Genomic DNA, 11,796 nt, shown 5'->3' on the forward strand with positions numbered 1-11,796 from the left:
CCGGGGGCATGTCTCCTAGGGGATCCCCAATCCAGTCTTTTGGCCATGAAGATTGACCATCATCACAATGCTGATGTGTGAAATCCTGTCCATGATATGATGTAGTGATCAGGGTGTCTAGGCTCTGAGGTCCACACTGGAGTTGCAAAAGCCTACAAAGGCGAGCATGGCTACCCAGGGCACAAGGAGGCTCTGGGCGCTCGGGGATTCAGAGATGATCCACCGGAAAGTAGGGGTGGAATGTGGGGAGGAGACAGCTTTCCCAAAGGGAACAATAGCCAGCAAAGATGCGGCAGCAAGGAAGGACTTAGCCAGCTGAGATTCCGATCAACGTTCCAAACAGGGAAATGACAGATGGAAAAGACAGAAGGCCAATGAAGGAAACGCATGAGATGTCTACACATGGCTCTGGAACTGCCTTGTGCATTATGTCATTCATGTTGAGAAACAAATTGCCAAAATAGTTTATGGCTCAAATGAGTTTGTTTTTCATCTCATAATTGCTGGAGCCACTATTTCGGAGCATTATAGCAGGGTTCTGACTTGGGGTTTCTTCTGAGGTTGAAGACGTGACGTTACCCTCATAGTGGCTGACGCTATGGCTATGTCTGGAGGCCCTACTTCTGCTGCCCATTCAATGGCCGCGGGCGAGGATCAGTTCTTCTCTGGCTGTTGGAAGCTGGCCTCAGTTACTTACCATGTGGCCCTTTATACAGGCCTGGTTGACTGTCCTTTGTTATGGCAACTGACTTCTCTCCGTGCAAGTCACCCAAGAGAAGTTGAGGCAGCTGCAGCAGAGCCTCGAAGACAGGCCCTCACACGCCACGCTGGTTTCCACCAGTCTGTTATCGGAAGCAAGGTACTAACCCAGTTCCACATATGAGGAGAGGAGAATTTGGGTTGGTCTCTGAAGGGAGACATGTCAAAGAATCTGTGAGCATATTTTGCATCTACCACACATCAGGGTTGACTGGATCCAAGGGCAGAATGGAGTCTGCCAACCTTCCTCTCTCATCTGGGTTTCTATCTCTCACACTGATGTCTTCTCACACTGGCTCCCCCACCGAGTGGTCACATATTAATGCTGATGGAGGGAGAATTCCCACAGACCACCATGTCTATCACATGAGGCAAAGGTAGCAAAAAACTCCTAGAAAGACAAGTGAAGGATGTGGCGCTTCTTGGCTGCCTTCAGTTGTGGGGCTGATTGGAATGTTGACGGGCAGGAGAGGCCTGGTGTCATCAGGGAGTGACACAGCTAGAAAGATCCTAAGGCTGTGACGTTGGAGGCCTCCCAGGCCACTCGGAGGAGCTAGTATCTATTCTGAAGCACCAACATCAGAGCAAGGGCATGGCATGATCGTATCTATTTGTGGAACGATTATCCTGGCAGCAATCGAGAGCCGGATTCAAGCAGGATGATTGGAGGCAAGAAATGCTGGCTCAGAAACGATTTCAGCAATTCAGTTAGGGAAAAAATTAGTAAGAATTTTAAATGTCATCACTGTGGTAGAAATTTACTTACCCTTGCTTGGGTGTTGGGAGAAGATTCCAGAAAGGAAAAATTTCTCAGGGTGTTTATCAGCTACTTGTTAGAACACTGTGGCTGTTCCCACAAAGCCCTCGTGGCCCTCATTTGCTCCGTGAGTGTTTATGAGCCGCTCAGACACATCATCAGCCAAGCCAAAGGAACGAGTTTGTCATGGTAAAGTGTCAGGCATCTTGGCAGGGTAGTTGGGAAGAAGAGCTTTTTTTGCATAGAAACAATAACTGCTTTTTTGCCCTATGCACGAACTGTCTTCTCCCATGGAAACTAAATGTTAGGGACCTCTGCTTTTGTATATTTTTATATTTCAACCTCACAACCCCTGTGAGGTTATCTTATCTGACCATCAAGAGCCTAGTCTTCTGAGGGCAACTGCCAATCTACCTATGGCCTCAACACCAGTTCCAGGCTTATTAAACTTGGTAAAGCAGGGCACCAGCAGCAGCAGGAACAGCAGCGGACAATGCTGCAGGCTCTCTTCTAAGTGTTCTGTAAATAGTATCCCCTTTGAGTCTCACAACAGCTGCTCAAGTAAGCGCTGCCTGGCACCCACTTCACAGCTGGGCAAACAGAGGCCTGAAAAAGTCAGGCACACAGGACAGAGTCACAGACTAAGTAGGAGCGGTTCTTGCTGTGTTGTTCTGTCTACGCTGTCCCAAAGATTCTAGAGCAGGAAGGAGCCTTGGAGACAGATTCGTGGATGTGGGCTGCTGTACCGTATGCTCCGTGGCAGGCAGAGGGGTATGCTTGTAAACTAGCCACCTGGGAACACTTGCTTTTCTATGAGTCTCCAGGCAAGATTAGGATTTCAACCATTGTCGTTTCCCCTTGGGAAATATTTAATAAGAATTAGGAACGAAAAGATGGGAACGACGAAACCCAAACCCAAACGAAAACAACATGTCCCTGGAAAACATAATAACAACAATAATGAAATCAATGATACAATGTTAGACAGGAGATTACAATAATATGTCATACCCTTTCCCCTCTGCGTTGAAAAGAGACTCAGTAGAATCCTGAGAAATCCCAACCCCAGTGAGGTCATTACAAACAGAGCTTTCTGCATTCCTGGCTGTCCTCCTGGGCATGGCAAGGTCACACGCACCTGCTCCTTTGATAATCAATGTGCCCTGGTGTGGCTGGTGCTGGAGTTGTGGCATTGGCACACTTCTCTGAAGGAGATTTGAAGAGTTGGTGTGTGATAACCGGTGCTCTCTCCTTTGCTGTGCTTCCCAGCGAGGTTGCAGAAGGTTCGAGCTACGCCAGCCTGTCAGGGAAGAACAGAAGTGGACATTTCACTGAGAGGGATATGGTGGCACATTTTCTGTCATAAGGTGTTGAGTTTAGATTGTCACTTCATAATCTATCAATCCATGACTAATGAATAAAGTCTCTTTGATGGAAAGAGCCCTGTGTTTCCCAGCTGAAGGAATTGGCACGAGTCTCAACTATAGGTGAGCTGGAGGACAGACATTGCAGCTGTGACTACACACATGGCTCACCTCAAAGTCTCACATACCGAAGTAGATTGAAAATGGAAAATCAAAAAGAAGATCATAATGGCACTTGAAAGAGGCACGGAGAGTTAAGTTTTCAGAGTTTCTCCATCTGTCATAGTTTTCATGCAGAATAGTGACAAAAACAATATGTGACAGATTTTCTTTTCCAGGGCAGCCTTGACAATATCTGCTATCCCATATGCTCTTCTGCACAGTGACCTTGGCATGCCTCCAAAAGAGCTGGGGCTCACTCCACATCCTAGTGGCTGCTTTGGCCTGTAGGGTAAGAAAGCTGCTGTCCAATTCTTTTCTTTCTTTCTTTCTTTCTTTCTTTCTTTCTTTCTTTCTTTCTTTCTTTCTTTCTTTCTTTCTTTCCCTCCTTCCTTCCTTCCTTCCTTCCTTCCTTCCTTCCTTCCTTCCTTCCCTCCCTCCCTCCTTCTCTCCTTCCCTCGTTCCCTCCTTCCCTCCCTCCCTCCCTCCCTCCCTCCTTCCTTTCTTCCTTCCTTCCTTCTTTCCATCCTCTCTCTCTCTCCCTCCCCATCTCTCCTTTCTTTTTTTGTTTTTTTGAGATAGGTTTTCACTGTGTGTAGCCCTGATGTGGGACTCCTCTCTGTATGCTGTGAATGTTTTATTACCATTGGTTAATAAAGAAGCTGCTTTGGCCAATGGCTTAGCAGAGCAAAACCAGGCAGGAAATCTGAACAGAGAGAGAGAGTAAGTGGAGTCAAAGAGACACCATGGAGCTGCTGAAGGAGAAAGATGCTGGACAGAACCTTACCAGTAGGCCGCAGCCTTATGGCAATTCAAAATAATAGAAATGGGTTAATTTAAGATATAAGAGCTTAGGTAGGACCATGACATGCCTAAGCTATCAACCAAGCAGTTTTGTAATTAATATAGTTTCTGTGTGATTATTTGGGTCTGGATGGTCGGTAACAAATAAGCAATCTTCATTTACAAATGGCGGGTGTTGTGGGAGCTCCTTCTGCTCCTTCAGCCAATAGCTGATGAGATACCAGCCCATTGGGGCGTGGTCTCTCTTTCTTTAAAAAAGCAGCAACCGCGCTCACTCGCTCTCTGGCTTCCGGCTCCGCTTCCAGCAACTAGCTCCTTTCCTGATTGTGCAGAGGGCTGTTGTCTGGGATGGTGAGTTTTTCCCCTTTAAATAAATAACCATTCTGTTAATCATAATTACAAACTGGTGTGGGATTGTTTGTGACTTATGCCTTCAGGCGCCCAAGTGACTGGGGCTAGCATACATGGGTGCCACCCACTTCGGGTCTGGTTTCTTTTACACCTGCTCAGGGTTAGGAGGAAAGTCATTGGGAGCATGCTAGTAGCTTGGCATTCTGCTTGCGCAACCTTCTGGATCTGGTCTTCTAGGTGTGCACAGGCAGGAGAGAATGGCAGATTCCCACTGCCATACACAGAGATATTTCAAGGCCATGCAGTGTGCTACATGACAGATTTAGTTTTTACTCAGATAAAAAGGGTTTATGTGCTACACGCTCCTTCCCAGAGTTAAGGTGGTGAGTGTGGCTCCTATCCAGCAGTCCCAGAACTGATGGTAAAGGTACCTCTGCCATATTGAAAGCCTGAGAGAGGTAGAGGCAGCATCCAGGTCCACTTCAACCACACTGTTTACCATTTTAATGTGTTCCTTGTCAGAAAAGGATTTCAGATACACAATAGTACACATTCAGACATAAAAGACCTCCAAATGAGACACATTTTAAAAATGTAGTGTATAGTTAAGAAATACAATTAATAAATAATCACCTATAATAGTTAAACTGTAGTCATGTTAGACTTTCTAGGTATACAGAAATATATTTCAGATAGATATGCATTCTTCAAATCTTTCAAAGACCTACAGAACATGGCATTTAAAATGTTTTAATAAGTTAGACTTTTCTCAACAGTGGGACATGTCTGCTGGCAGCACCAACTACTTCAGAGAGGTTAATAGATATTGAAGAAACTTGTTATGAAATTTGCCTTCAATTGATAAGGCTAACTATTTGGGCAAGAAACTGCTCTTACTTGGCCTGCTTGATGGTATGCTCTATAAACTGGACATGCAGGACCCACAGAAAAATAACTGCTTAACTTGCCTAAAGAAGGTGAGACAGCCCTTCAGGGTTCCTGCTTCATGAAAGAGTCTGCCAGAAATTCTGCAGGATACAGAAGAAAGTGACTGACAAACTGCCAGTATAAGCGAAATAGTCTTCCAAATTTCCTGTTTCACAGAAAAGTCTACCAGATACTATGGGCCTGTAGGCTGAAGATGGATGGTCCAATGTTGCAGATGAACTTTGGGTGACTGTTCAGGAAGCAAGATGTCTCTGTCAATTCTAGAGTTTTGAAAGTTGATTACAATGAACTTTCTGTTTACTTGGGTAATATTATATCCTTCTTGGGTCTTCGAAGAGTTAAAGATAGATAGTTATAGTTTTCCTTAGTTATGATAAAGAATAAATTAGATATAAAAATTTAGACTTACAAAGATAGGATAGAGGATGTATTTTCTTTAATTTGCTAAAAGTAAATATTGTAACTATAATTCTTGCTTGATAACTATTTTGTTAAATGTAATTTTACTGTGTTAAAGTTAAAACCTTCCTTTTTATTTAGACAGAAAAAGGGAGATGATGTGGGATTCCCCTCTGTATGCTCTGAATAGGTTTTATTGCCATTGGTTAATAAAGAAGCTACTTCTGGCAATGGCTTAACAGGGCAAAACCAGGTGAGATATTGGAATAGAGAGAGAGAGTAGGCAGAGTCAAAGAGATGCCATAGAGCTGCAGAAGGAGACAGATGCCAGACAGAACCTTACTGGTAGGTCACAGCATTGTGGCAATACAAAATAATAGAAATTGTTTAATTTAAGATATAAGAGCTTATGTATGAACATAACTCTAGGCTTCTGATTAAGCAAGTTTGTAATTAATATAGTTACTGTGTGATTATTTGGGTCTGGGCAGCTGAGCATGAATGAGCAGTCTCTACTTACATAGCCTTAGTTGCTCTGGAACTCACTCTGTAAGGCCAGGCTGGCCTCAAACTCACAGAGATCCTCCTGCCTCTGCCTGCCAAGTTGCTGGGTTTAAAGATGTGTACCACCATTACCTGGCACTGTATAGTTCTTGAAGGAACCTTTAGTTGTTGAGAAGCCTCTATCCCTGTTTTCATTTCCTGGCCTTTATATAGAGAAGTCTGGTTGTTGTGAGACTGCAGAGTTGACAGAACATTCAAGATGAATGCTTAGGCTTTAGGATGAGATGGCACCACAGAACCTAGTCCCCTATCCTGAAGGACACAACTGATGTTATACAGGCTAAGATGAAGTAACCAGATAAGTTCTAAAGATACATAGTCATGAGTGAAATGAATGCCAAAAGCACTGTTTTGTGGACCAACAAAAGACAGATAGGCAGACAGACAGTATTATATGCATAACAACAAAACCCAGGAAGTGGAGGGAATGTCAGTTTTTTCATTACTATTATAAATAATTGCAAGAGCAGCTGAAAGGGGAGAGGCTGCGGTTCACGATTCCTTATCTCCATAGTTCTCCGGGCTAGGATGAGGCAGATGATGATGGGGAACATGTAACAGAGCTGCTCATCTCATGGAGGCTGGGAAAATAGAGAGAGGGACAAAGCTATGCTTTCCACAACCTACAGTGACACTATGCTACTCTACAGGCTAAATTCTCCATGGTCTCCTGTGAGAGCACCAGTAGCTGGGGACCAAGTCTTCAACACACGAGTCTGTGCAGGCCCTTCTTATTGTCAGCCTGGCTTGGGGGCTTTTCCACAACAAACCATGGTCTGACAAGTGAATGCTCTATGAGTATCCTCCAGGTGACCTTCATGAGAAATTAAATACAGCCAGGGAGGCCGAGGGCCTTGCTTCAGGTCAGTCAGGGCATCTGAGCTCCCTACTACACGTGTCCTCTGACTCCTCAGCCCAGCTATCTCCTCTGCAGAGTCTGGTTTGATCAGTATTCATCCTCAAGAGCAAGAGAGTCAAACTGCTTGGACAATAAAAATGAATTTTGTTGTCTTTTTTTCTGGGTAATATTCTGTAGGAGCAGAAGATAATTCTTGAAGGAATATTAAATAAAAAGCTATAAAATAATCTCTGCCGCAGGCAGAGCATTTTCAGGGAAATTTGCTGTGTGATAGTTGTATTGCTGGAACCAAGTGAACTAAGGAGGGGAAGATGCAGAGGATTCATCTCCACTGCAGAAGTTACCCGACCCATCCACTCTAGACATTCATCATCTCCATCCTGAAGCTTTGTGAGCACACTCAATATATACTATGGCACCAGTCTCCCAATGTAAGATGCTTCAGCTTACGATCTTTCAACCGTAAACTGGGATGAAAGCTGGATGAACTTGGTGGAAACCATGCTGCACTCTTTGAATATCTTTTACTAGGCTAGTCATATCTGGCACAATACTCTCTTCTGATGCTGGGCAGCAGGAGGGGGCTGCAGCTCCCAGTCAGCCATGCAGTCACCAGGGGAAACAATGACTCCCGTGTCCTGTGGCGCTAGAGATTATGGTTGCGTTCTGTATTTCATCGTGTTTCCAGTAAATACACACAGCATTCAGTTTTTTGTTAGACAGAAGGCTTTGTGTGAGGTCATTTTATCCAAATGCAAGCTGGTCCGATATAAATATCCTGGACCTGTTTACAGGAAGTTCAGCTAAGCTAGGATGCTTGTAGGTTATGTGTCTTAAATACATCTTTGGCTTATAGTATCTTTAACTTAGATTTACTGGTGGCATAAACCCACTATAAGTTGAGGAGAATTTGTATAACCATTACACACTTAAAGTGTACATATATGTGTAAGTTATATAATGACATAATCGTTTTATTGAATGGATTAAACTCCCATCATTGCTTTCAAATACAGCCTGCCAGATCTCCTCATTTTCCCCGTGATGTTACCTCCAAGGATTCCATAACTTCTAGTCTCCTGTCAGTTACAATGATCTCATTTTCAGGTGTCAAAACAAGTCATCAAATTGAAATACAAATTTTAATATTATATCACATCTCCCTTCGCTTTCCAGTTAGGATGGCCCAGATATCCAGGGACCTCTAGTGAGACAGGGAGACATATGCTGACTTCTCTCTCTTCCTAGTTGTCTTACTATCTTCTTGTACTGCCAGCTCCTGAATGAACTCCCCATGACCTTTTACTAATGGGTTCCTCTCATGTAGCTGACACAATTTGGAACAAGATCCCACTGGGAAGACTGGCTCTCTCTAGCCATAGGTTGTCCATGTGACACATCAGGGCTCTGCTTCCCTGCACCTCTTAAGGTGGTAGTACAGTGTGCCCAGCTTTGTTGCATCTCTCCTTGTGCCAGCTGGGTATGCATCACTTTCCAAGCGAGAATCAACCATGAGTCTCTAGACTGACTATGTCCCAGACTTTAGAGGAAGTTATCCGTGTCTGAAAGATTCTCCCCTATGTAGAGTTATCCACTACTAACATAATTGATGCTATCACAATCACCCCCAAACTCAGCAACATGCAACTGTGCGCACTGATTCTCAACATCACAGGTTGCAGTCTAACCAATGCAAATTGGCCTTGCTAAAGCAGTGTGGCTAAAACCTCTGCCTGGTCTTGGCTTTTCATGGCTGGGCTCAGATTTGCTCTGTGTTCCATCTAGACCAAAGGCAAGAGCTGACAGCTACCCTGTGGAAGCAGTGCCTAGGAGATGACAGAAGTGCAAAGGGATAGATCTAACAACACTTTATAGACAACTTTACCCCCTGCTCATACTACACGTAACTTCGGCAAGTCCGATGACTGTGTCCAGGTCCCAGGGATACAGTGGTGGGTGTGTTCTGTTTGCTACCAGGATACACCACATTTCGGTGGAAAGAAGACCACTGTGGAAATGGCCAGAGGAGGAAATATTTGCTAACAGAAAACTTGCTGATGACAAGCCCACCATCCTGGGGTGGGAGAGGCTTTCAAGCATCCCCTCTCTTCAAACATTTCTTCCCTTCCCATCTTGAAGGACCACTCCTGCTTCTTCATTGCAAATGGAAGGTTCTAGTTTGTCCTCAGTGAACTGCTCCTGGGACTCATCTTCTTGTGTATAGCTGGGTGCCAGATTTCAGCAGGTGCTCTTTGCCTGTATCTAGAAGTTCTCTTGAAAAATGACTGCCTATGCAGCGTGTTCTTTCTCAGCTTTGGAGCTTTGTCCAACCAAGGAAGAATCCTAAACAATGGGAAACTCCAGTAGGATCGTACTAGAATTCACTCCCATACTGTCTGTTCTTTCTTTCTTTTTTACTTAAATACTTACTTATTTACTTATTTTATGTCACAGCTACAGTTTCCCTTCCTCCTTTCCTCCAAGTTCCTCCTGCTTCCCCCCTCCCAATCCATTCCTCCTCGTTTCTCTCCAGAAAAGGGCAGGCCTCCCCTGGATATCAACCAAGCATGGCATAACAAATTGCAGTAACACTAGGCACCTCTTATAATATTAAGGCTGGACAAGGCAACACAGTAGGAGGAAAAGGTTCCGAAAGCCAACAAAAGAGTCAGAGACAGCGCCTGCTCTCACTTTAGGAGTTCCTCAAGAGGACTAAACTACATAACTGTAGCATGTGTGCAGAGGGCATGGGTCACACCCATGCAGGCTCCCTGATTGTTGGCTCAGGCTCTGTGGGCCCCTATGAGCCCTGGTTAGTTGATTCTGTGGATTTTCTTGTGATGTCCTTGACCCCTCTGTCTGCTACAGTTCTTCCTCCCCTCTTCCACAGGATTCCCCAAGCTCCACTTAATGTTAATGTTTGGCTATGGATGTCTGCATCTGTCTCCGTCAGTTGCTGGATGAAGCCTCAATCTATGAGTATAGTAGAATATCGTTAGGAATAATTCCATTGACTTTATCCTAGGTTTTATCCTAGGTTTCTGGGCTATCCAGCCTCTGGGTCCTGGCTGTCCAGGCAGTGTCGGGGTGGCTTCTCTCTTATGGCATGTGTTTCGAGTTAGACCAGTCATTGGTTGGTCACTCCCAAATATGCCCCACCTTTACCCTAGCACCTGCTGTACATAAGAAAAACTGCAGGGCGAAAGGTTTGTGGCTGGGTTGGTGTTCCAAACTGTCCGTTAGAAGTCTTGCCTGGTTACAGGAGATGGCTGATTCGGGATCTGTATCTCCCATTAGCTAGGGTCACCCCCATAGCTTCCTGGGAGTTTCCATTGCACTAGGTTTCTTGATCACCTCTAAAATGCCCCCCACTTCCAGTTGTCTCTTCCAGTACTCTCTCCTCCATACTCCCCACATGATCTTCCTCCAATTCTCATCCCCACTCACCCCAGTCCACCTACGATGTTTACTCCATTTCTCCTTCCCAGGGAGACTCATGCATCACTCTCCCCACCCCCATCCTCTGAGCTCTTTGTTACTCAGCTTCTCTGGGCTGTATATTGGAACAGTTGTCCTTTGTTTTACATTAATATCCACCTGTAGGTGAGCACATACCATGTTTGTTGTTCTGGGTCTGGATTACTTCATTCAGGGTGATTTTTTTTCTGGTTCCATCCATTTACCTGCTAATTTTATGACTTTATTTTTTTAACAGCTGAGTTATACTCCACTGTAAAAATGCAGCACATTTTCTTTATATATTCTTTGGTTGAAGGACATATAGGTGGTTTCCAGTTTCTGGCTATTACAAATAAAGTTGCCATGAACATAGCTGAGCAAGTGTCCTAGTGGAAGAATGGAGCATCCGTTGGGTATATGATAGCCTTAGTTACGGTTTCTATTGCTGTAAAGAGACACTATGACCTCAGCAACTTATAAAGGAAAACATTAACATTACATTTAGAGGTTCAGTCCATTATCATCATGGCGGGGAGCATGGTGGTGTGCAGCAGACATGCCGGCTACATCTTGATCAGAAGGCAACAGGAAATGGACTCAGGCACTGGGCAGTATCTTGAACATAGAAAACCTTCAAGCCTGCCCCCACAGTGACATGCTTTCTCCAACAAGGCCATACCCACTCCAATAAAACCACACCTCCCAATAGTGCCATTCCCTATGAGCTTATAAGGGTCAATTACATTTAAACTACCACAATGCCTAAGAGTGGGATACTGGGTATTGAGGTAGATTGATTCCCAATTTTCTGAGAAACCACTATATTGATTTTCAAAGTGGCTGTATAAGTTTTCACCCCCCCCAGCAACAGTGGAGGAATGTTTCCTCTGCTCCACACCCTCTCCAGCATAAGCTGTCACTTGTGTTTTTTATATTAGCCATTCTGACAGGTATAAAATGGAATCTCAGAGTCATTTTAATTTGCGTTTCTAATGGGAGGCTTAAAGTTCTAACCTTTAAAGCTTCAGTTCAGGGTTCTATTAAAGATGCCATGAGTAGCTAAAGGGGGGCTAAGGATCTGAGGGGTAAGAATCTACTCACAACAGGTTCCATCTGTCCATCTTTCTTTATTACTCTTTTTATTGTTTCTCATGTCTATCAGTTCTCACTTGCGCTCTCTTGTTCTATTCACTACAAATGTTCCCAGTTATATGTACCTCAAAAACCAGCAATTCCCGAGTTCTAGCAGGTTCTGGGACCAGAATTATTTTATCCCATAGAAAATCAGATAAGGATTCTCTCTTTCTCTCTCTCTCTCTCTCTCTCTCTCTCTCTCTCTCTCTCTCTCTCACACACACACACACACACACACA

Source organism: Microtus ochrogaster, unplaced genomic scaffold (genome assembly GCF_000317375.1).
Source record: "Microtus ochrogaster isolate Prairie Vole_2 unplaced genomic scaffold, MicOch1.0 UNK12, whole genome shotgun sequence".
Taxonomy (NCBI): Eukaryota; Metazoa; Chordata; class Mammalia; order Rodentia; family Cricetidae; genus Microtus; species Microtus ochrogaster.